Raw genomic sequence first — 25003 nt, 5'->3', positions numbered from 1 at the left:
ACTATTTCGTCAACGTTTCAAATATTTTTCCCAGCGGTTTAGATCCTAACATGAAAATCGTAAAAACGAAAACGTAAAATGGTTAATTATTTTTTGAATAATCTCGTAGTAAATCCCACGATTCTTTAATTTCGATCAAATATGTTTAAATAGTACAAAATAATTAAATTAAATATGTTCCATAGTAAAAAGTATTATATTTTTATATTTATTTTAAATATTTTAATATTTAGTTCCAGTAAATAGAATATTTCATTTGAATGGTTTTTATAGTTAAAATAATTATAGCCCGCCCTCAAACTCAGCATATTTTTATTTGGATTAAATAATTCTCGTATTTAAATCAGACTGGGATGAACTTTAATGTAAATACAAATTGTATTTAAGTTAAATATAATCCCCGTTAAAAGAACTGTACTTTATGTTTGATTTAAATGTATTATTTAAACCATACTATTATGGTGCATATTCAATTTAAACCAATATGTAGTTTAAAACAAGCGTGTTTTATATTTAATAAAGACCCAAATAAGTATGTGTTTTTATTGAAAATAAGCGTAAACATATAATCCAAACAATTGTTCTGCTTAAACTCTATTTTTTACCATGCTAACACGTCATCATTACTTTTGTTTTAAATACATTTGTACTTAACGTAACTCTTAGAATTTATATGATACAGATGTATGCACAGAGCAGCTAGTAAAGCGTTCAATGTTTTTTATAATCACACATTTTTGTGTTTTGCCATATTCGTACGCCTGCATGTGCGTACAAAACTTTCCTGCGAGTCCCAGTAGTGATAATTTCTTTCGCTTGTTGGTTCCTTTAATGACGGTCCACGAATTATTTAAGATGACAGATGTTAGCAATACAGTGTAAATGTAGTCCTTGTAATCTGTGAATAAGAATATGTTATTAGATTTTTGGTAATGGCATAATTTAGAAAAAGTCAAGCTTATCATAAGATAAAATTTAGAAATGTAAAAAAAATTATACATTACCCAGTGATACAGTTTTCTGAACTGTCTTTAATAGTTTAAGTCGCTCTTTGTTTTGTATTTGCTCTTCGTAAACCAAAAACCTTTTCCTTAAATGTGTCCCATTTACTAGATAAAATTGCTTCTTTCTCAGGGTACAATATGTTGAAATAAATTTGTATCTATAAAGAAAAAGTTAAGAAGTTTTATAATAAGTTTCGAGTAGGTTTTTTTTATAAAAAAGGGATTTAAATAAGACCAAAATATTGTTTAAATTTATTTCGTTTTAATTTTCTAAAAATTTCAAAATTAGTTAGATTTAGAGAAAAATAACGTGAGAGAACAAAAAAATATTATAAAGAAATAGGTGAAACGACTGCGACGCCACAGAGCCGAATACAATGGCAGCAAAGCGTCTTTTTTGCGCCTTCTTAGTGTTTTCCTTCTCGTGCATTCTACTCCTTTTATTTAGTTTGCGCGGGTTTTTAGTGTTTTTAAATGTAATTTTCATTTGAGCTTTGTTTATTTCGTTAAATGTATTATCTAAACTTTCACGAAATAATAACGCGCACAACAAAGAAAGGATATGTACATGCCTTAATATTAAGTAATTATTGTATTTTTATTTGACTCACCTTTTTTTCTGTACTTTTCACTTTTTTATTACACTTAAATGAACACTTGTCTATCGAGCTCTATTAATCACTTTTACATCCGATCAGGAGAACCGCTTGCTTGGAAGTGATCGCGGGACTCGCTACAAAGCGTAGTGTCAAAATATTTCGTATATACATACATATGCATGTGTGCAAATAGGACGGACAAAATCTGTCGCGTGCCGTTACTTTACAATAGAGGTTAAAGTAATGGGGAAGAAAATAAGAATATGTACAAATAAGTCCTTAAGTTTAATAACTTGTATATGTCAATTTAGTAATATTTATTTTATTTTATTATATTAATATATTATAAGAACATATCCTATTGTCAAAACATCGGTACACAAGAAATATTTGTGTTCTTATGCACATACATATTTTCTTGACCACCAATGTACAAATGCGAATGGAAGAAGAAGACACGCTTGCGTTTGCCGTTTTGCTTGTTCATATTTATCTCTAATTTGTCTGAATGTATGTAAGTATGCACATTGTGCCGTTGGTTTTAGTTTTTGGATACGGCGCAGCGTTTGCAATGCACGCACATTTTTTCTTTGGCTAAGCATGTTGTACTTTTAATAGTAAATTACAAAGCCAAATCTTTTGATAATTGTCATGGAAATAGAAAAAAGCTGCCGGTGGTTGGGCAGCCGTAACTAAAACCCTTTTCTTTAAATATTAAAGCTGTTTTTCTTTTTCAAATTACTAATAATTTAAATTATGTTGTGTATATGGGTCACAAACTTAATACATGTACATACATATGTAATTTGATTTATAATTTACAATTATTTGGTCAAATACAAATTTTGAAAACGTTCTATATTCAAAATAAAAGAGTAAATATTCCGAACAAATTGAAAAAGTATTTACTCGAAATATAAAAAACCATCAAATATACTATGAATTTAACTACTTTTTATAATAGTTAAAACCAAGATGGCAACATTCAATTTAAATGTGACTAACTTATTTTTTAATAAAAATCACTTTGATTTGAATGTTTACATATTTGAAATAAGGCTTAAATATGTTTTTTATTTAAATGAAAGGTTTTTATATTTAGTATGACTATGCAGGGAAGTAAAAAAACCAATTAAAAATATATTTGATTTCACTACGCGATATTTCTACCAGTGTACTTTGCGAAAAAAGAGTCTGTTTAAAATTATAAAAATAGGGCACTAAACTATGTTTTTATCAAACAAGTTGTAATGGCATCGAAAAAGAGCGGTTTGTACTACATGTTTGTGGTCGTCACAAGTTGGATTTGTTTGTGTTGTCCCTGTAATTGAGTGTTTTTTATAGTCGCTTTACGTGTACAAATTTAGAATAAAAACTAACTTTAAATAGAGATATAAAGTGAGTTTCACCTAGTTTCACCTTAATATTTACACTGTATTGTCGGTAGTTCAGTTCTTGTTCATATGAATGCAATCCTAAAGTGCACTTTTGAGCACTTTCGTTGCAATTTACCTTTTTAGGTCACAACCTCAGGTTGGCCAATACAAAATTGATTGGGACTTGGAGTTCTGGAGAGACAAAGCAGGCAAATATTTGACAGATTTAGATATTCGATAGCTGGTTCAGATGCTTATTAGGATGTTTTAAAAAAACAAAGAGAAGCTTTTCGTTGTAGATTGTCCCGCAAATGGACATCTTGCAAAAGAAATTAGAATCATTTCAAAAGAAAGTTCTCAACTTGGCTTACATCCCACACTGAGGCTTGCATAGATAGGCGCAGATCGACAGGCAGGCCAAAATTGCCTTATTTGTTGTCGGGAGCAAGGACTCAGAGAAGGGCAGCTTCAAATTTAATCAAATCCAGGGCTGGAAATATTAAATTATTAATAAATTCACCTTGTGCGGCTGCGCGTAAGGGTAAATATATGTTCAGTATATCAATATAAATCTAAATCGAAAACATACACCTTTATATTACGTTTTGTTTTTAGGGTAAGTATATACTTATCTATTTTTATATTATTTTTTATGATATAACAAGAAATTTATTCCTAAAAGGGGCGGTGTCACGCCCTTTTTCTAGTAATTTGCTAAGGATAAGCCCAAATATAAAAACCGAACTCAAATATTTGTTTTAGCTTGAAGTTTTTAATTTTGGCCACAAAAAGTGTTCAGTCAGCCTACAGTGCAATGTCTTCGGCATGGACTGAATTTAAAGAAAATTCATCAAATGTTACAATTTGATCAATCTGATTGGCTTAAAAAATATATTGATTGCAACAATCATCACAGAACATTGGCTGTTAATGATTTTGAAAAGAATTTTTTCAAACTGCTAAACAATGCTGTCTATGGCAAGACTATGGAGAATGTCGATAAGAGAAAATCAATTAAATTAGTGTCCAGGTGGGAGAGTGATGGTAAAAAATTGGGAGCTAAAGCACCTATCTTAAAATTTAATTTTAAGAATATATTACAATTAGCCGATGATTTCTTTGCAATTCAAATGAAAAAAGTACATGTTCTCTATGATAAGCCTGTCTACATTGGCCTCACCGTTCTAGAATTATCAAAATTTAAAATGTACAATTTTCACTATGACTATATGAAGCCGAAATATCAAGAAAATATCAATTTAATGTATATGGATACTGATTCTTTTATCTATGATATTAAGACTAAAGATTTTTATGATGACATTCGTTTTGAAATTGATCAGCATTTCGATACTTCAGAATATTGTAAGGATAATGTTTTTAAATTACCATTTATAAACTAAAAAAAATTAGGTATGATGAAAGATGAGTGCAGGGGGAATATAATAAAAGAATTTATTGGGCTCAGAGCTAAAATGTATTCAATACAAGTCTCTAATATAAATAATGCTGAAATAAAGGAGATCAAAAAAATTAAAGGAGTAAAGGCGAGTGTGACGTCAAAATTAACTATTAACGATTTTCGAGATTGCTTGTATAAAAAAATAAAGCAAGTTGTAACAATGTACTTATTTAAATCGAAATTATATCAAATTTATACGCAAGGGTATACAAAAGTTACCCTAAACTATTTAGATGATAAGCGCTATGTAAAAGAGAATAATATAGACACCCTTGCATGGGGTCATAAAGACATAGCCTACTAAGTTAAGCTACAAAAAAAAAAATTGTTTTTTTTATGCAAATATATTACATTTTATTTTTTTGAAATAAAAATTTTAAACATAAATGACCACAGTTATATGTATTGAATTTTTGCTCATTTCTATAGTTATATTCAATGGATGGTTTTAAATATTTCACAATTTCAATGGGCAGTTGCAAATCGCCAAAACTATCATAATATTCTTTATAATTTCTATTCTTGAAGTATGCTACCCAATGCGTGCCACTACCGCTTTCGTTATCTAAATCTATTATCCCACATTAGTTGGTCCATGGTTTCTTAGACAGACGATCACGCATAAAAACACCACGAAAGTGTCTAAAATGCTGTTTACCAAAATCAGTTAAATCAATATCGGTAAGTGCTTGTTTGGGTAGCATATCTTTTAGGTTTTTGCTGAATATGGCTTATAAAATAGTCCATAGCCTTTCTTATATGGCTTCAGGAAAAGTCCCTTTCCCATCGCAGTTGATTCCATATAGCGGTTATGACGTGTCGCTTCGGCTAATTGATCTTTACCATTTTTGACAGCGTTTATTGCTTTAGCAACATCAGATCCACCACTAGCAAGACCACCAAGTGCAGTCAATATTGGTATCAACGGTAGGAATCCACCAATTTTTGGTAATGGTATCACCCTCGGCATATTGGAGAAATTGTTCGCTAGACCTAGTCGACCTCGTCGTCGTTGTTGACCTTGATGAAAACTTGGTGGGATTGATTGTTGAAATATCTGAATTGCTTCATCGATACTCGTAGGATTTCTTCGTTTCAAAATTCGTCTCGTTTGACTCACAATGCTTGCGAATGATTTTTTTTTGTTTGTCGATGACGTCGACGTTTTTTTTTTATTACTAGCTGATTTCCTCTTACGTTGACGTCGACGAGATTTGTTCTTAGTCATACCTAGACCGAAATTAACTTTTGTTTTCATAGCGTTTGTCACAAACCAAGCAGCAGAACGTTCTTTTAGACCGCTATCTTTTGCTTTGAAACGTTCCCATGCTCTTTCAGCTAATATATCATCGGCCTGATGACGATTTTTCAAGTCTTTGAATTGTGAATATGCAATATCGTGCTCTCGACACGCTGCATCTAGCAGATTAATCCCTTTGTCTCCACGTTTCAAACGCTCTGCAAGTTTTGTGCCTGTTCCACAAAATTGATATCCTGGCAAATGAAGTTCAATTGGTAGTTTGGTAATCAAGTTGTTAACGAATCCACTACCAATTCGATACTGATATGAATTTAATTTATGTTTATAATTTATACGCATTATTGCATTTATGATTTTGCATTTCTGTATGTGTGTGTGTGTTTGTTTGTTTATGACTATTCTGTTTCGATGACAATCGTATATTAAGCAAAAACGAAATATATACTAAAATATTTATAGTATTTTCATTAGTAGTTGCAAAAATTTGTTCAATAAAACAACAACAACAACAACAATAGCAACAATAACAACAAAAACAGCAATAGCAACAACAAAAAATAAGATTTATAAAACAAACCAGACAAATTAAAGTTCGAAATGTCGATCAAATTTGTGGTGAGAGGGATAGGAGCGGAAAAATTACACATAGCCCATTGTTGCCGAATTCGATATGCGCTCTAATTGTGGGACCATCTAATTGTGGGACCATCTAATTGTGGAAAGACAAACGTAATGATAAGTTTAATCGAAAGTCCCAATGGACTTAAATTTCAAAATATATACATTTATTCAAAATCGCTGTATCAGCCCAAGTATCAATATTTAATGAAATTGATTAAACCAATTAAGGGGATACACATGTTTACGTTTTCAGACAAGGAAAAAGTCGTCAGTCCAGAAAGAGCTAAACCACACTCAATAATGATATTTGAAGACGTAATCTGTGATAAGCAAACAGCAATAAGAGATTATTTCTGTATGGGTCGCCACAAACCCATAGACTCCTTCTATCTATGTCAAACTTATACAAAAATTCCAAAACATTACATACGTGACAACGCAAATTTGATTATAATTTTTAAACAAGATGAAATGAGTATTAAACATATTTACAATGATCATGTTATAGGCGATATGACTTTTAAGGAATTTATAAAAATTTGTGAGGAATGCTGGAAGCAAAAATATGAATTTGTTCTCATAAGTAAAGATAATGATATTGATAAAGAGCGATATACATCTATAAAAACATCAGCTTTGGATCAGCTCGGCATCAGCTTTTGATTAGCTCCGTATCAGCATTATATATGTATATATTGATGGACGTTGATGCACTACGAGCAGTACAAACAAGTGGCCCAACGACACCAAGCACGTGCTTGTTACGCGCGGGGCCCTTTTATCAATTTGGGCAAAAATACGAGTTCGCGAGGAAGATACAAAAAACAAATAGAGACGGGACACAAATGAAAATAAAAGAAGCATCTAAGAAAGAAGCAAATGAGTTAAAATATTAGTTTTTAATACCGGGATAGAAGTTGAAGTGCAAAGTAAATGATAAAGGTTATTATAATTATTACATATAACGCGAAAGGGCTCGTGCAGACAAAAATTAGATGTACATCGTGGCAAATTTAGGGGATAATAATTTCGTGTAAGTCTAACAGGAACATTGAAAGTTAGGCGGTTTACAAGTTCTACAGAATCAATATCACCTCTTATAAGATTTTGCATAAAAATAGTACCAAGCATTGTTCTACGATTTGCAAGGGTAGGTAAATTAAGCAATAGTAATCTACTCTGATAGGAAGGTAGCCTTATGTTTTGATCCCAGTTCAAACTACGAAGGGCAAAAAGAAGAAATTTTTTTTGTACCGACTCAATACGGTCAATATGCACTTGATATTGTGGACTCCAAACCGAAGAACAATATTCCAAAATAGGACGGACAAGGGAGGTAAATAATAATTTGGTTGTATAAGGGTCATCAAATTCTTTTGACCAACGCTTTATAAACCCAAGAACACTCATGGCCTTGCTGACAGTGGACATTATGTGGCAGTCAAATTTAAGTTTTGGGTCCAGAAGAACGCCTAAGTCATTAACTGAATATATGCGGTCGAGTGGCGTATTTTGAAGAGAGTAACTAACAAAAGTAGGAGTACCCCTATGAAAAGTCATAACGTTGCATTTAAGGCAGTTCAAATTTAAAAGGTTATACTCACACCATCCCTGAAAACAATCAATATCTGACTGTAAGTTGAAACCCGACGCTATATCATTATGTGATAAACAAAGCTTAACATCATCAGCATACATTAGTACACGAGAGTGTGTTATGATAGAGGGAAGATCGTTAATAAACAAAGTAAACAGCAAAGGGCCCAAATGACTACCCTGAGGCACTCCAGATGTCACATAGATCAGTTTTGAGGCAGAGTTCTTGAATATAACCCTCTGAGTCCTACCATTCAAATAACTTGAAATCCAAGTTAATAGATTACGTGGAAACCCAAGCTGATTTAATTTAAATAAGAGAAGAGAGTGGTTGACAGAGTCAAAGGCCTTACTAAAATCTGTGTATATAACGTCAGTCTGCATTTTATTCTTAAATCCATTTATTACAATAGATGACAATTCCAGAAGGTTGGTGGTGGTCGATCTTCGCTTAACAAAACCATGCTGACACGGTGATATTAGCGAGGAACATAAATGTTGCAAATGAGAAGTAATAATACGTTCAAATGCTTTAGGAATTGCCGACAATTTAGAAATATCTCTGTAATTCTGGGCATCCGCCTTCGCACCCTTTTTGTGAAGTGGAATGATAAAAGAGTCCTTCCAGATAGTAGGAAAAACTGACGATGAAATAGACAAATTAAAAAGTTTAAGAATCGGTTTACATATGGTTGACGCACAAAACTTAAGCACACACCCGGGGAGTCCATCAGGACCGGGAGAATAAGTTGGCGTTGTTTTTTCTAAGTCTCTTACGAGAGAAATTTCCGTAATTTCAGGGGTAAAGATACAATTTGCCTTATTTAAGGGATTAGGGTAGTTAGAATTTGACCAAGCAGCCGAACTATAAGTAGTTTGGAAAAACTCGGCAAATAAATCAGCAATTTTAGAATCCGTCGATGCCTCCATTGAGTTAAAACGTACCGATGAAGGCAATGCTGACGACTTACGCTTGGCATTGACAAAGTTATAAAACTGCTTCGGATCATTTGAAAATTCAAATTTACATCGACTTAAATACATAGAATAGCAATGACTATTGAGAACATTAAAATCCGATCGAGCCACCACATATTTCGAAAAATCAGATGGCTTACCCGATTTCTTATACTTTTTATAAGTGTTTGTCTTAAGGTTTTTAAGTCTTTGAAGCGCATTGGTAAACCAAGGTGGCCTGTTTGTCTTTGAAGGAAACCTATCAGGAACGCATTCATTAAAAAAGGTATTTAACACTATATAGAAGTGTTCAGTGGCACTTTCAATATCCATACAATTGTACAATTCTGTCCAATTGTATTGAGAAATCATGTCGTTAAGTTTTTTATAGTTGCATTTTCGGAAACATCTCATTTTAGTTTGAGAAACTAAAGGAGAGAGGGTATCAACGCATGGGAGGCAGATTGTCAATTCCATTGTTGGATGACATCGGTCTTCAGGTACAACAAGAGCGTCAATTCTAGATACCGTGACTTCAGACGGGTCTGAAACAAACACGAGATCTAGTTGTCTATTTAATGAATTCCGTATAAAGCTTACTTGCTGTAACGATAATTCTAGAAGACCATCTACAAAATCATGGGCGGATAGAGGTATAGCGACTAGTGAGTCAGTAGGAGGAGACCAAGAAATATCCGGGAGATTAAAGTCACCCAAAACAATCAAATGGTCACGGTTAGAAAGAAGGGATAGAACAGATTTTATCGCAGTCAGGTGGTGCTCATAAATTAGTATATCAGAGCCAGGTGGAATATAGGAACATGTAACAAATATTGAGAATGATTGCAAGGAAACTTTCACACTAACAAATTCAGTTTCATTAGGAGTATCAGAGTGAATTCTCTCGGATGTTAGGCTGGTGCTAACGGCAATCAGCACACCGCCTCCCCTACGTGAGGAGCGATCGGTCCTATAGGCATTAAAATTGTTAGACAGAACTTCATTGTCAGATATCTCTGGTTTCAGCCAAGTTTCCGTAAAAGCCAAAATATCAGCAGTAAATGCAGAGGAGTCAGCATAAAGCTTGGGTAGCTTCATATTTAGTCCCCTAACATTTTGATAAGCCAAAAATAAACTTTTTAGTTTTTTGGCGCAGTGGAAGGTCTGTTATTTGTTCTCGGTTTATTGGGAACAAATTCTTTTATTACTAAATCATCATTAAGCCAAAAGCTTTCAGAAAGTAGTACCTTAAACACATCTGGCGGAGCAAATATTTTAAAAGACGATATACTACGTGCATATGAAAATCTAAATTGTTCAACTGAAATATTCTCGGATGGGAATTTTTCACGAATAAATTCCAAAACATCCTCAGATGTGGTATCAGGGGTGAATCTCGAAACAAATAATTGTTTCCTATGCGGAACAACCGATAATTTCTTACGTCCCCCAGCAGCAGATTGCACCTCACTAAGCTGAGAGCCAGAAACGGTAACTTCTGTACCTATAGGTACGGTCGGCACCGTAGCCGGCACTGAGGGTTTCTTTACCACCCGACTTCGAGAAGCAGTGACTTCACCTGAAACAGCTGTATCCATAGGCGCAGTAGGTTCACTTACCACAGTGTTAACAGAGACTGCTGCAGCCACCAAGTTCGGATTTGGGGTGGATACCGTGACCGTATTAACTGCCGCTAAGCTGGTTTTTTTACGTTTAGGCGACTCAGTAAGTAATTTTTTATTATTAAATTGGGCACAAACGGAATTGAACCCCTCATTGAGCTGTTTAAAAGCACCAGAGAGATTCAAAAGGCTGTCTCGAGTCTGCTTCATAAAGCCGCTCATCTCAACAACCATTTCCTTGCAGGATCCGCATGACCACATGAGTCCAGAATTCTGATCAATGAAGTCTTTGACTCTACCAGTAAATCCTGCGCACTTAACGTGCATCATCGATTCGCAGAGCCAGCAGAAAATAAAAGGGTCTTTAGTTGAACACGAAAGAGTACAATTTTTCTTTGAGCAAACAAGAGCCATTTAAAGGAAATGAAATAAAATAAAATAATATATGAAAAATACCTCAAGTAAATTTGGCACTGGGATCAAATTCCAAAACCACAAAGGCACAAAACACGAAAACAAATAAGAGCGCGAGATCGCGTATTATTTTAAATGTAAGAGAGCACGAGAGAATAAATCTTTTATCGATTGAGCGTTGCTTGTGGGACACTGACAACTTTACGCAGGAACAGTTACAATGTAAAGCAAGCAAGAGAGAGAGAGAGAGAGAGACAAGAGAATAGCACACCAAAAGTCTACCAGAAATTTGGCAGGTTCAGAGAGAGTTTAAGTTAAAGTTGTAATATAGAGCGGGAGAGAGAGTGAAAATCGAAGAGTTTAGTGAGTATAAAATTACACTAACAAAGCTAGGAGATTAAACAAATCGAATATAAATGTTAAAATAACTATAATCACTGGGAGATCTAGTAAAAAAACACTAAACACACTTACCCAGCGGTTAGACTGAGCTTTGTTAATAAACAAACACAAAACACTCGCAAAAAATCACAGAATAGACAAAAATTCAGAGCACAAAAGTAAACACAACCGTTCACAAGCGACGCTAAATCGAATTTTTTATTTTTTATTTTTATATATATAATATGCGATAATATCATATATTTTACTAGTAAATAATTGGTTTTTAAACAAACAACAACAACAACAGCAGCAATGGTGAAATCAAAAAATAAGTCTAAAGTGTTGGATGATCTGGTTCAAACCAGATTGTTGTTGACACAGACAGGGTATTCCCTAAGCTGTTGAATTGCTAAATTGTTGAATTTTGGTCAGCTATTAATCAGCTGTTCCATACAAAATCAACTTTCAGAAATTTCAGCAATTCAACAGCCTCGGTGCTGTTGAAAATTTTGTTGAATTGCTGAAAACCAGAGCTGTCGCTGTTCTCGACTAAAAGTAAGAGGATAACTCTGGTCCTTGTAAACATGGAGGAATTGCAATCGTATAAAATATGCAAGTAAATTATATGTGATTGGAACCTGCCTGTTAGCAGTTATAATTGTTTAGTTTTTGGCATATTTTCGGCATTTTCCTTAATTATAAACATAATCCTTGGTAAACACAGTCTGGCAATTTGACAATCCGACAAACAGCTGACATCTTAAAATTGACAATTTAACAGGGAATTTTTGGGGTCGTTCCCTTAATTGCTGAAAATTTCTGTTGAATTTTCAGCAATTCAGCAATTCAACAGTTTAGGGAATACCCTGATTAATTGAAGAGCAAGTCGAATGAAATTGATCGAATTAATATGCTGGAAAATAATTTTAAACCAATTACAAAACCTTTGAATGTGATTGCGGAAAATTTTCTAAAAAAGAACAAGAAGGCGGATAAATACAACGTTGAGGATCAGACTAACCCGAACAACAACAACAACAATAAGCGTGAACTGATAAAATATGATGATCATCATCAGCATCGAGGTCGTCGAGAAGGACAACAGCAGCAGTAGCAACAACATGTTGAAATGCTTAAACACAAAAGACGATACTCTCCAAAGAGGGTTATGCGAAGAAGACTAGACACCGACGACGACGACGATTTGGGGATAAAAGTGAGAAAAGTGAAGTCCTATAATGCAAACAGAAGGAAAAGAAGACCTTATCAACGAAGAAACATCCAGCATGAGGATGCTGCTGCTGGTGCTGCTGCTAACAATGACAATGATGATGTTGATGTGTTTGATATGGAATTTAATCGTCCGCAAATAACGAGTTTTCCAATAACCAACAACAACAATAACAACCCACCTGACTTGATAGATACTTCCAACGATATCCTATCAAACTATACTTCATTTTTAGATAGTCAAAGAGCAAAATACTCGAATTTATTAAAAAAACACTCCTGCACACAACGGCAACGACGACGACGACAATGCAGTAGTTAGTAGTAGTACATCTGCTGCTCTCCCTCTCCCTTCTGCTCCCCCTGCCACCCAGCTCACCCTGCTGCTGCTGTTGATGTTGATGATGATGATTATGATTTAAAATTAAGTCTTTTTAAAAATCTCAAACGTAATGCTAACATTGAGAATTTATCTTTAGCAGCAGTCCAGCCTAATAACAAGAGATTCAAATTACCTTTTAATTTGCTACAAAGAGATTCTATGCTTGAAAAAAGTCGTAAGGTGGTCAATGGACCCGAATTTCATAGATTTAAAAAAACAGCACAAACATCATCGTCGTCAAACACTATAAATGCCAAGACCACACACACAAAAAAAACGAAGTGCTCACACAGAAAATTTACCTCTGCCTCAGTCTTCTTCTTCTTCCTCTAATAAGAGATTAAAATTAATCGAAAAAAGAGATTCTATGCTTGAGAAAAGTTTTTTGATAAATGGACCCAGATATCCAAGATATAACAAGACAAAACAACAACCACAACCACAACCACAACCACAACAACAACAACAACAACAACAACAACAACAACAACAACAACAACAACAACAACAACAACAACAACGACAACAACAACAACAACAACAGTAACAACAACAACAACAACAAAACAACAACAATGTGCTCAAAAAGGAAAAACAAATTGCAATCAAGAGAAAAGATTCGATGAAATCACCGTTTTTGCGTAATATTCAGCTTTTAAAAAGTCAAAAACAATTGGACAAGTTGTATGGTCTGAATATAAAAGAAAATAGTGAATGGTATTTTGCCAATAGTAAATTGAAATATAATAATAATACAATTATTATTGATAAGGAAAAATGGAAATTGACTCCTGGCCTATTTCAATTGCTATTTCACGCATTATTCAAATCTGGACTGGAAAAATTATCGAGATATTCTGTTAGGAACAAACGCACACAAACGAAAATATCAGAATAGTTCACAAGTTAAGGGGTCTAAATCATTTAAGTATCAGCATATTATAAAAAATCTATTCAAACCGAAAACACAACTTATTGGTAAAGGTTTGCTTACAATACAAACAGCAGCAGCAGCAACAACAAGAACAAAATTTTACTCCAAGGAGGATAGAGAATACAAGTATTGGGATGATCCGAATGAATTAATCGAGAGATTGCGATTACTATTAGCATCCGAGAGTGCTGAAAATACCAATCACAAAAACGAAATTATATCCATTACAGAAGAGCTTGAGAGGCAAATATAATAAAATGAATCAGAATAATAAATTTGGTGAAAGCTCTTCGTGGTCGAATTCCTTGTCGTCCGGAAGAGGAGGAGGAGAAGGAGGAGGAGGAGGAGGAATCGGTTCAAGTCTAAAAAAAATATATCTTAAATCGACAAAAGAAAACGGATATTGATTTAAACAGCTTGAGACAGAGCATAAATATTATAAAAAGCAAAATAATTACATTAGAAGCAAACCTTCAATCAGATGTCACTGAAAGTGCGAATTTTATAAAATTAGCTTTAGAGGACTACTTTCAAGTTATTTATACTAGGTATATAGAGCGATTAGAAGAAAATATTCAACGGCTTGAGGACGTTCTCTTTAAATAACTCTCTACACAGCTACCTAAGGATGAGGTGAAAAGAATTAAAGTACAGTTCCCCAATATTGTTAAAGGTATTGAAAATAAACAAAATGAGTGACAACAACAACAACAACAACAACTTGAATGCGGATAAAAGACAACTCACCGAAGAGTTGCATAGACAAGGACGAAAAAATTTTATCAGACGACGTGTGATAATGAAGGAGATAGATGATTTATGACAAGCCGATTTAGTTGAAATGATACCCTAACAATTATATAATAAGGGATATCGTTATCTTTTAACTGTTATTGACACGTTTTCGAAGCAAGCATGGGCTGTTGCTATGAAAAACAAAACAGGAGACAGCGTCACAAAAAGTATGAAAAGCATTTTCGATGACGCACAAAGAATACCGAAAAACTTACAAACAGATGATGGCAAAGAATTTTTCAATAAGAGATTTTAAAATCTAATGAAATTAAATCATATTAAGCATTATTCAACGTAAAGTATTTTAAAAGCCAACATCGTTGAACGATTTAATAGAACCATCAAAAATATGATGTGGAAAGAGTTCAGCTATCAAGGTAGCTACAAATGGATTAATATCTATAAGGCATTGATTGGTAAATATAATAACACATACCATAAAACAACAAAGGCAGCGCAGAAAGTGCAGAAGCCATGAAGGAGAGCATTGCGAGGGTGTTAGGCGACGCAGCGTCAGTGCGAGCCATGTCGGACGAGACGAAACTGCTCGTTCTGGAGATAAGAGACATCGACTCCATCGCGACGGAGCAGGAAATCTGCGCTGCTATTGCAAGCCAGTATGGTATCGACGCCGAGCGCATCAGAGTTCGGAGTCTGCGGCGAGTCGCAGTTAGCGGTGATCAGTTTGCCCTACTCCCTGGGGAAAGCCGTCCTCCATCGTGGAGAGGTGCGGATTGGATGGACCATCTGCAGGATCCGGGAAAGAACAGGCCCCCCAAGATGTTTCAAATGTTTGGAGTCCGGGCATATTGCAGGTAACTACAAGAGCCTAGTGGACAGGAGCGATTGCTGCATAAGATGTGGTGAAAAAGGGCACAAGGCAGCCAAGTGCAGCAAAGAACCTTCATGCTTAACCTGGCAGGAAGAAAAGAGACCAGGCACCAGGCAGGAAGCAGACTCTGCTCAGCCACATCCAGCGGGACAGGGAGACCTCGACCGTCATGCAATTGATTCAGCTAAACCTGAACCACAGCAGGGCCGCGCAGGACCTCCTGAAGCAGACGGTGCGCGAACTGGGTTCAGAGGTGGCGATACTCAGCTAGCCTTACAGAGTGGAGAGCACTAACGATTGGGTCACGGATCGCACAGGCAAAGCGGCACTGTGGCTCTGCGGAGTGGGTGCAGCACTCATGCGGGACATGAGGGCAGCAGAGGGGTTTGTCCGAGCGAACGTAGGCGGCACATGGATCTACAGCTGCTACCTGGCCCTCAGTCAGCGACCTGAGAGGAAGGAGCAACGTGGTGATCGGAGGCGACTTTAACGTCTGGGCCGAGGAATGGGGCTCCCTCTATACCAACGCCAGGGGGCGCACCATCCTTGAAGCTACTGCGTCGCTGGACATTGTCCTGTTGAACGAGGGCTCCCAGCACACCTTCAACAGAGCTGGGGCCGGGTCAATCATAGACGTATCGTTCGCGAGCAGGTCCTTATCCCGTAGCACACGCTGGAGGATAGGTGAGGTATTCACGGCCAGCGACCATGAGGCCATCCTGCTGACAGTTGGCGGTCCACCGTGCCAAAGCCAGCAGACGAGCGGGCCAAGAACAGCCTACCGCCAGGACACCTTTAGGCCACAGACCTTTGCCAGTGCACTGGAGGGATTGGCTGTATCTGAGTTGGACTCGGCAGATGAAGCAGCGAACAAATTGGCAGCCAGGCTGGAGGAAGCCTGTGACCAAAGCATGCAGCAGCGTAAGACCTTTCGGAAGCACCACGCGCCAGTGTACTGGTGGAAATCGCTAGCTTGCGCAGGACCTGCCTTCGAGCCAGGAGGTTCGTCCAAAGGGCGAGAGGCACCGCAAACCTTTCTGCCTGCAACTCGAGCTTTAAGAGTGCAAAGAAGGCACTCAAACTGGCGATTCGGGGCAGCAAGAGGGAAAGCTACCTCAAGCTCTGCGACGAGCTGGAAAACGACCCATGGGGAAGAGCCTATAAGACGGTGGTTAAGCGTGTGAGTGCCGGCAAACGGGTCGCCTACTGACCCGGCGGTCCTGGAAGGTATTGTCCAAGTGTCCAAGGGTCGCCGCCATTGCATCCCCCGATGGACGCGACAAATTGGCAGCCCGATAAGTCCGGTCACGGAGACGGAACTATTATCTGTGGCAAGGAACCTGAAGAACGGGAAGGCACCTGGGCCGGATTTGGTCCCGAACATGGCAGTGAAGACCCTGCTATCCCTCCATCCGGGCGCGGTAGCATCGCTCTACAACACGTGCCTGCTGGAAGGGACCTTCCCCGACAAGTGAAAGCGCCAAAAGCTTCTGATTCTGCCAAAGCCAGCGGGCGAAACCTCTTCCTATAGACCCATCTGCCTGCTGGACACTATAGGCAAGGTCTTCGAAAGGGTCATTGCAACAAGGCTTAACGCTGCTATGGAGGATGCCGGTGGACTCTCTTCCAACCAATACGGTTTCCGGAAAGGGAAATCGACACTGGACGCGATAGAGAGGGTCACCAACATTGCCGCTAAAGCCATCGCTGGTACCAGATGGAAGGATGGGACGAAGAAGTATTGCCTAGTGGTCACGCTGGACATACGGAACGCGTTCAACTCAGCCGATTGGGGTAGGACACTGGAGGCACTACGGTCCTTCAACATCCCGCAATACCTGCTGAATGTAGTGCACAGCTACCACAGCAAAAGGGAGCTGGTCCTAGAAACCTCTGTGGGCCCCAGGACTTACGAGGTGACAGCCGGTGTTCCTCAGGGCTCGGTACTGGGCTTTGGAACACGATGTACGAGGGAGTTCTGAAGCTTGTTGGCTTTACGAGGTGACAGCGCGATTCGAGCAGTGGAGGAGTGGCTCTCAGTGGCGGGCCTAGAGCTGGCCTCACACAAAACTGAAGCGGTGCTGATTTCAAGCAGGAAAGCAGTGGAGTCGGCGCATATTCAGATCGGAGGGACAACGATAACTTCTCAGCGTGCCATAAGGTACCTGGGAGTCATGCTGGACACCCGCCTCTCCTACCGCGAACACCTGGAGTTCGTCAACAAGAAGGCAAGCGAAACCACAGGATCGCTCTGCAGGATCCTGCTGAATACCAGGGGACCGAAGCAGGACAGACGCAGGCTCCTCGCGACTGTTGTCAAGTCGCAGTTGCTGTACGCTGCTCCAGTGTGGGCTGATGCGACTGCTGTGAGCAGCTACATGCGAGGTGTTAACTCGACGTGCCGTCAGAATTTCGAGTGCCTTCAGGACGATCTCGGACGACGCAGCCCTTGTCATCGCAGGCCAAGTTCCCCTGTGTGAACTGGTGCGGGAGGCCAAGGAGATTCGCGCGGCTCTAGCAGGCGAACAGGCGGACCGCAGTACCAAAACCGAGGTGAAGAGAAGGGCCAGGATGCAGAGCGTCGTCAACTGGCGGGCAGCCTGGGACATCTCCAGCAAGGGTCGCTGGACGCACCAGCTCATCCCCAGCATAGAGCCATGGCTAAATAGGAAGCACGGCCAGGTGGATTTTTACCTCACGCAGGCGCTGAGTGGACACGGCTGCTTCCGAAGCTTCCTTAAGCGCTTCGGACACGACACGGAGGACGGTTGCCCAGAGTGCGGCAGTGGCATTGTAGAGGACGCTCAGCATGTCCTTTTTGAATGTCGCCGCTTTGGCTATGACCGCCAGATACTCATGGAGACCACCGGGGCAAGAGTTCGGCCAGAAACTTTTGTGCCCCTCATGCTGCTGAAGGAGGCGAATTGGGAAGCGACGGCAGCCTACGCAGCGAGCGTACTGCGAACGCTGCGTCGCACCGATAACGAGAGGAGAGAAGCTACAGCTACCATTGCGCGAAGCATTACCTTGCGGTGATACCGCGCAACCACGGCCCCCTACTCCTGTTCTTGTACTTACTTTTAATCTGTATATAATTGTAGGGAATAAATGAATATTAAAAAAAAAAAAACACTCTCACACACACACATATCTATCATAGACCTCACATTTGTGAGCTCCGCGTTAGCCCGGCGCTCTCACTGGAGAATCGGCGACTTCTTCACGGCCAGCGACCACGAGGCAATCTTATGCACAGTGGGCACACGGCCAGGACCAGAAACCCGTAACAGAACAGTCAAGGGCTACCGCCAGGAGACGCTAAACGCCGAGGCGATGAGCAGGTGCCTCGCCGACATGCACTGCTCCACTGAAGCAGACGCGAACACCAACGCGGACGCGATAGCAGCCAGCTTGGAGGATGCGTGCAGGACAGGGATGCTGATGCGCAAACCATACAGGAGAGACCACGAGCCGGTACCTTGGTGGAACTCGGAGATAGCGACCCTCAGAAGGATCTGCCTCAGAGCCAGAAGGGCTCTTCAACGGTCAAGAAGGACCGACAGGGCCGAGGCCGCACACGCCGCCTTCAAGCAAGCCAGGAGGACCCTGAAGCACGCCATCCTGGACAGCAAACGGGAATGTTTCCTGAAGCTGTGCGACGCAGCCGAACAGGATCCGTGGGGTGGGGCCTACAGACTCGTGGTAAAGCGAGTAAGCGCAGGCAGCCGCTCTCCAACGGACCCTGAATCACTTAGCGATATTGTTCGCACACTGTTTCCTTCGGGTAGCGCCAAGGAAAGCGTACAGCACGAAACGGCGCCTACGTGGGAGATCGAGGAAGTCACGGAGGCCGAGGTTGCTGAACCAGGACGCAGCCTGCAGAACAACAAAGCCCCAGGTCCCGACGCAGTGCCCAACAGAGCAATGAAGCTGGCGCTTGGGCTTCGGCCGGGCTCTTTCGCGGACCTCTACAACGCCTGCCTGCGTGAGGGAACATTTCCCCGGAGATGGAAAGTACAGAAGCTGCTTCTACTCAACAAACCTGGGAAGCCGCCTGGTGAAGCTTCCTCCTACAGGCCAATTTGTCTGCTTGACACTGTTGGCAAAGTGTTCGAGAAGCTCATCTCGAAACGGCTAAACCTGGCCGTAGATGCGGCTGGTGGCCTATCCACCACCCAGTTTGGTTTCCGGAAAGGAAAGTCAACGCTGGACGCGTTCCGAATGGTCACCGGGACAGCTGCGGAAACCATACGCGGGAAGCGTTGGAAAGGCGGCACGAAGAAGTACTGCCTTCTGGTCACGCTCGACATCAAAAACGCGTTCAACACGGCGAACTGGACGAGGATCATGCAGGCACTAAGACGGCTACGGATTCCGGAGTACCTCACCAGGATAGTCGACAGCTACCTCGGCGAAAGGGTGCTGCTTTTCGATACGAGCGACGGCCCGAAAGAGTACTTCGTAACTGCTGGGGTTCCACAAGGATTGGTCCTGGGCCCCCTGTTGTGGAACACTATGTACGACGGAGTGCTGAGGCTCCCCATGCCTGCAAACGTCCACGTGACTGGCTTCGCGGACGACGTCGCCATCACGATCGTGGCCAAGACGATAGCCGAAGTGGAGGACATGGCAAACTCTGCGGTGAGGAAGGTGGAGTCATGGCTCTCACTCGCCGGGCTCCAACTCGCGGCACATAAAACAGATGCCGTTCTTGTAAGCAGCCGGCAACTCGTCGAGACGGCCAAGCTGACGGTCGGAGGGGTTGACATAGTCTCTCAAAGAGCCATAAAATACCTAGGCGTCATGATAGACACCAGGCTGTCCTACAAAGAGCACCTAGAGTACGCCAATAAGAAGGCCGCTGCGACCGCCAGATCGCTCGCGCGGATTCTCCTGAACACAAGGGGCCCAAAGCAGGAACGGAGGAAACTCATAGCGAGCGTCGTCACGTCCCAAATATTTTATGCCGCCCCGGTATGGGCTAAAGCCGCCACGACGCCCTCGTACATGAGTGGCGTGGCTCGCACGCACAGACTATGTGCAACAAGGATAGCGTGTGCCTTCCGGACAATCTCTGAGGAAGCTGCGCTTGTCATAGCCGGTTTAGTTCCGGTGCAAGAACTGGTAAGAGAGGCACTAGAAGTGGAGGAAACGGTCACGACCACGGACGACCAAACTAGGCGCGAGGCAAGACAGCCCGCGAGAGAGAGATCCATCTCTCGGTGGCAGGAGAGGTGGGATTCCGCAACCTCTGGACGCTGGACCCACGATCTGATTCCCGTCTTGAGTCCGTGGCTGGAAAGGAGGCACGGGCAGGTGGACTTCTACCTGACCCAGATCTTGAGTGGGCACGGATGCTTCCGGTCGTACCCTAAGAAGTACGGTCACGACACGAGTGACGGATGACCATCCTGCGGCTCTGGAATCGAGGAGAACGCACGCCACGTCCTGTTCGAGTGCGTGCGGTTCGTAGAGGACAGGACCGCCCTGGAAATAGCGACCGGCGTCAGCACTAGCCCCAGCACGCTAGTGCCAACCATGCTAAGAGGCCAAACGGAGTGGGACGCGACGACCAAATTCGCCGCGTCTGTAATGCGAAAACTCAGGATAGCTGAGAGAGAGAGGAGAGGCCTGGACACGTAAGCTGCCGCGGTTGTGAGAAGCATTGCTTTGCGGCCGTACCGCATAACATCTGCAGTTTACGCCCATCTATCTTCTAAATGTATATTATTAGTTGTAGTAATACAGTTAAAAAATGGAATACAAAAAAAAAAAAAAAAACACACACACACACAGAGAAAGTTGTGGACTCTTTGACTGACGTGAGGCAAGATGGTTGTATAGTCGATTGCGCTCTGAATTTATCTCGTTTTAAAGTCAGTGTAGCGACGGTCGTTACCTAAAAAGTGTACTGTATATAGTGCGAGACACTCCGGGACTAGAGGTACGTACCAGGGCACTGTTCCGGCGGGGCCTCCGAACGTATCCCCAAGTCTTGGACTGGTGAGGCTGCGGTCGGTTCGTGGGCCAGGGGGGATCCTCTCCCGCGCCCATCGAGTGAGAGGCTTTCACCTCGAAAATCTCTCTCACGCGCACAGCATCCACAAGCTGCCCCCCGCTCGTTTTTCCCTCATCACTGCAAACAACAAAATCAGATGTTTACAGTGTTGAACAACGTGGGGCGTAGGAGCTTAACAGCGTGGATCCCCGCTCTTAACAGCGCATAGTGTTGGAAAGCGCCATAAACGCAGGCCCTCTCTGTTTTTTGAATTATTGAAATTCTCCAAGCCCTGGACCTGGATACAGGGACGGCAAAGGGCAGAAGGCCAAGGATCGGGCTAAATTCCAACCCCTCCGCCGCGGCGGTGCCTATCAAAAGGGGCACTGGGGACCGAAAAGGGGCGTCCCCATCGGCATTTAGGAGGGGCAGCAAGCTCGCCCGCTCGCCGGCACCTTCGTCAACCCAAGTTGATGCGCTGATTGGAGATGCTGAGGAAGTGAAGGAAACCCCTAAGAGGACGCGTGATGCTGCAAGCCCAGCAAACTCGCAGAGGACAACGCCGGCCAAAAGGAGCAAGGCCTCCCACGAGGTAACCTGCCTTGAGGATCTCTTGGAGCTGGGGAAGCTCCTACAGGAGATGTCCACCAAGATGATAGACAAAACGGCACGCCATATAACCGTCGCCACGAGAGAGACGTTCGTGCGCATGAAGGCGCTTCACACGAGCATCCTAGAGGCGAACAGAGGGGGCGGCAAGGACGACAGCATCAGGTAGAACGGCCAGGATGCTGCTGTCGTGTGCTCGAAATGCTCTCGAAGCTTGCAGAGCGCCGATAAGGAACAGCAGACAACGCCCGTCTGGAGTAGAGATGCTGCAGCGCAAACGGAGCCTTGGCGAAGGATAAGCCAGCCGACTGTGGCTGAAGGATCTGCAGCTCAACTGGCCCCACCATCCACGCGCCCAACGCAGCAGAAAAGTTCCAATGCTACCAGGAGCTCCCGAATGAACCATCCAAAAGGGCCTCAAGAAAGAGAGGCGACGCACGCTGGCGCCAGTAAAATTGCGAGCCACGCAACTCCGGTCGCCGGGTGGGTGATGGTCAGGAAAAAGCCGAGGGCCACGCGTCGCGCCAGACCCGACGCTGTCGTTGTCCAGGCGAGCGGCAAATCTTACAGCGAGGTGTTAGCCATGGTGACACGAAGGGAAGACAAACAGTGGTCGGACCTGGGAAGCTGTGTATCCCAGGTACGCCGCACCATTAACGGCAACCTACTGCTCGAGGTGGCCAAAGGCAGCGCAGAAAGCGCAAAAGCCATGAAGGAGAGCATTGCGAGGGTGTTAGGCGACGCAGCGTCTGTGCGAGCCATTTCGAACGAGGCTAAACTGCTTGTTTTGGAGATACGAGACATCGACTCCATCGCGACGGAGCAGGAAATCTGCGCTGCGATTGCGTCCTTCATCGTGGCGAGGTGCGGATTGGATGGACCATTTGCAGGATCCGGGAAAGAACGGGCCCCCAAGGTGCTTCAAATGCTTGGAACCCGGGCATATTGCAGTTGACTGCAAGAGCCTAGTGGATAGGAGCGATTGCTGCATAAGATGTGGTGAACAAGGGCACAAGGCAGCTAAGTGCAGCAAGGAGCCTTCATGCTTCATCTGCTCTGCAGCAGGAAAGAAGGAGACCATGCACCAGGCAGGAAGCAGATTCTGCTCAGCCACAACCAGCGGGACAGGGAGGCCTCGACCGACATGCAGTTGATCCAGCTAAACCTGAACCACTGCAGGGCCGCACAGGACCTCCTATAGCAGACGGTGCGCGAACTGGGTTCAGAGGTGGCGATACTCAGTGAGCCTTACAGAGTGGAGAGCACTAACGATTGGGTCAGGGATCGCACAGGCAATGCGGCACTGTGGCTCTGCGGAGTGGGTGCACCACTCATGCGGGACATGAGGGCAGCAGAGGGGTTTGTCCGAGCGAACGTAGGCGGCACATGGATCTACAGCTGCTACCTGGCCCCCAGTCTATCACTGACGTTCTTTAGCAGGATCCTGGTCGAGCTGATCAGCGACCTGAGAGGAAGGAGCAACGTGGTGATCGGAGGCGACTTTAACGCCTGGGCCGAGGAATGGGGATCCCTCTATACCAACGCCAGGGAGCGCACCATCCTTGAAGCTATTGCGTCGCTGGACATCGAGGGCTCCCAGCACACCTTCAACAGAGCTGGGGCCGGTTCAATCATAGATCTATCGTTCGCGAGCAGCTCCTTATCCCGTAGCACACGCTGGAGAATAGGTGAGGTGTTCACGGCCAGGTGTTGAGGCCATCCTGCTGACAGTTGGCGGTCCACCGTGCCAAGGCCAGCAGATGACCGGGCCAAGAAAAGCCTACCGCCAGGACACCTTTAGGCCACAGACCTTTGCCAGTGCACTGGAGGGATTGGCTGTATCTGAGTTGGACTCGGCAGATGAAGCAGCGAACAAATTGGCAGCCAGGCTGGAGGAAGCCTGTGACCAAAGCATGCAGCAGCGTAAGACCTTTCGGAAGCACCACGCGCCAGTGTACTGGTGGAGCGAGGAAATCGCTAGCTTGCGCAGGACCTGCCTTCGAGCCAGGAGGTTAGTCCAAAGGGTGAGAGGCACCGCAAACCTTTCTGCCTGCAACTCGAGCTTTAAGAGTGCAAAGAAGGCACTCAAACTGGCGATTCGGGTCAGCAAGAGGGAAAGCTACCTCAAGCTCTGCGACGAGCTGGAAAACGACCCATGGGGAAGAGCCTATAAGACGGTGGTTAAGCGCGTGAGTGCCGGCAATAGGTCGCCTACTGTCCCGGCGGTCCTGGAAGGTATTGTCCAAGTGCTGTTTCCAGAGGGTCGCCGCCATTGCATCCCCCGATGGACGCGACAAATTGGTCACGGAGATGGAACTATTATCTGTGGCAAGGAACCTGATGAACAGGAAGGCACCTGGGCCGGATTTGGTCCCGAACATGGCAGTGAAGACCCTGCTATCCCTCCATCCGGGCGCGGTAGCATCGCTCTACAACACGTGCCTGCTGGAAGGGACCTTCCCCGACAGGTGGAAGCGCCAAAAACTTCTGATTCTGCCAAAGCCAGGGAAACCAGCGGGCGAAGCCTCTTCCTATAGACCCATCTGCCTGCTGGACACTATAGGCAAGGTCTTCGAAAGGGTCATTGCAACAAGGCTTATCGCTGCTATGGAGGATGCCGGTGGACTCTCTTCCAACCAATACGGTTTCCGGAAAGGGAAATCGACACTGGACGCGATAGAGAGGGTCACCAACATTGCCGCTAAAGCCATCGCGGGTACCAGATGGAAGGGTGGGACGAAGAAGTATTGTCTAGTGGTCACGCTGGACATACGGAACGCGTTCAACTCAGCCGATTGGGGGAGGACACTGGAGGCACTACGGTCCTTCAACATCCCGGATTACCTGCTGAATGTAGTGCACAGCTACCTCAGCAAAAGGGAACTGGTCCTAGATACCTCTGTGGGCCCCAGGCCTTACGAGGTGAC

The 25003-nt window shown here is 42.8% G+C and overlaps 1 long non-coding RNA gene across 1 annotated transcript; it reads right to left on the bottom strand.

Annotated features, from left to right (window-relative positions):
* Positions 1 to 505: 505 nt before the first annotated feature.
* On the bottom strand, positions 506 to 1792 carry LOC119561838. The gene is made up of 3 exons (XR_005221465.1): positions 1616 to 1792; positions 1005 to 1162; positions 506 to 898 (listed from the first exon to the last, which is right to left on the bottom strand). It is a non-coding gene; the product is annotated as an uncharacterized LOC119561838 (long non-coding RNA).
* Between the last annotated feature and the right edge of the window lie 23211 nt (positions 1793 to 25003).

This window comes from Drosophila subpulchrella, unplaced genomic scaffold (assembly GCF_014743375.2).
Source record: "Drosophila subpulchrella strain 33 F10 #4 breed RU33 unplaced genomic scaffold, RU_Dsub_v1.1 Primary Assembly Seq377, whole genome shotgun sequence".
In the NCBI taxonomy this organism is placed as follows: domain Eukaryota; kingdom Metazoa; phylum Arthropoda; class Insecta; order Diptera; family Drosophilidae; genus Drosophila; species Drosophila subpulchrella.
Note: the sequence above shows the minus strand (reverse complement) of the source record. Positions and strands in the feature narration are given on the sequence as shown.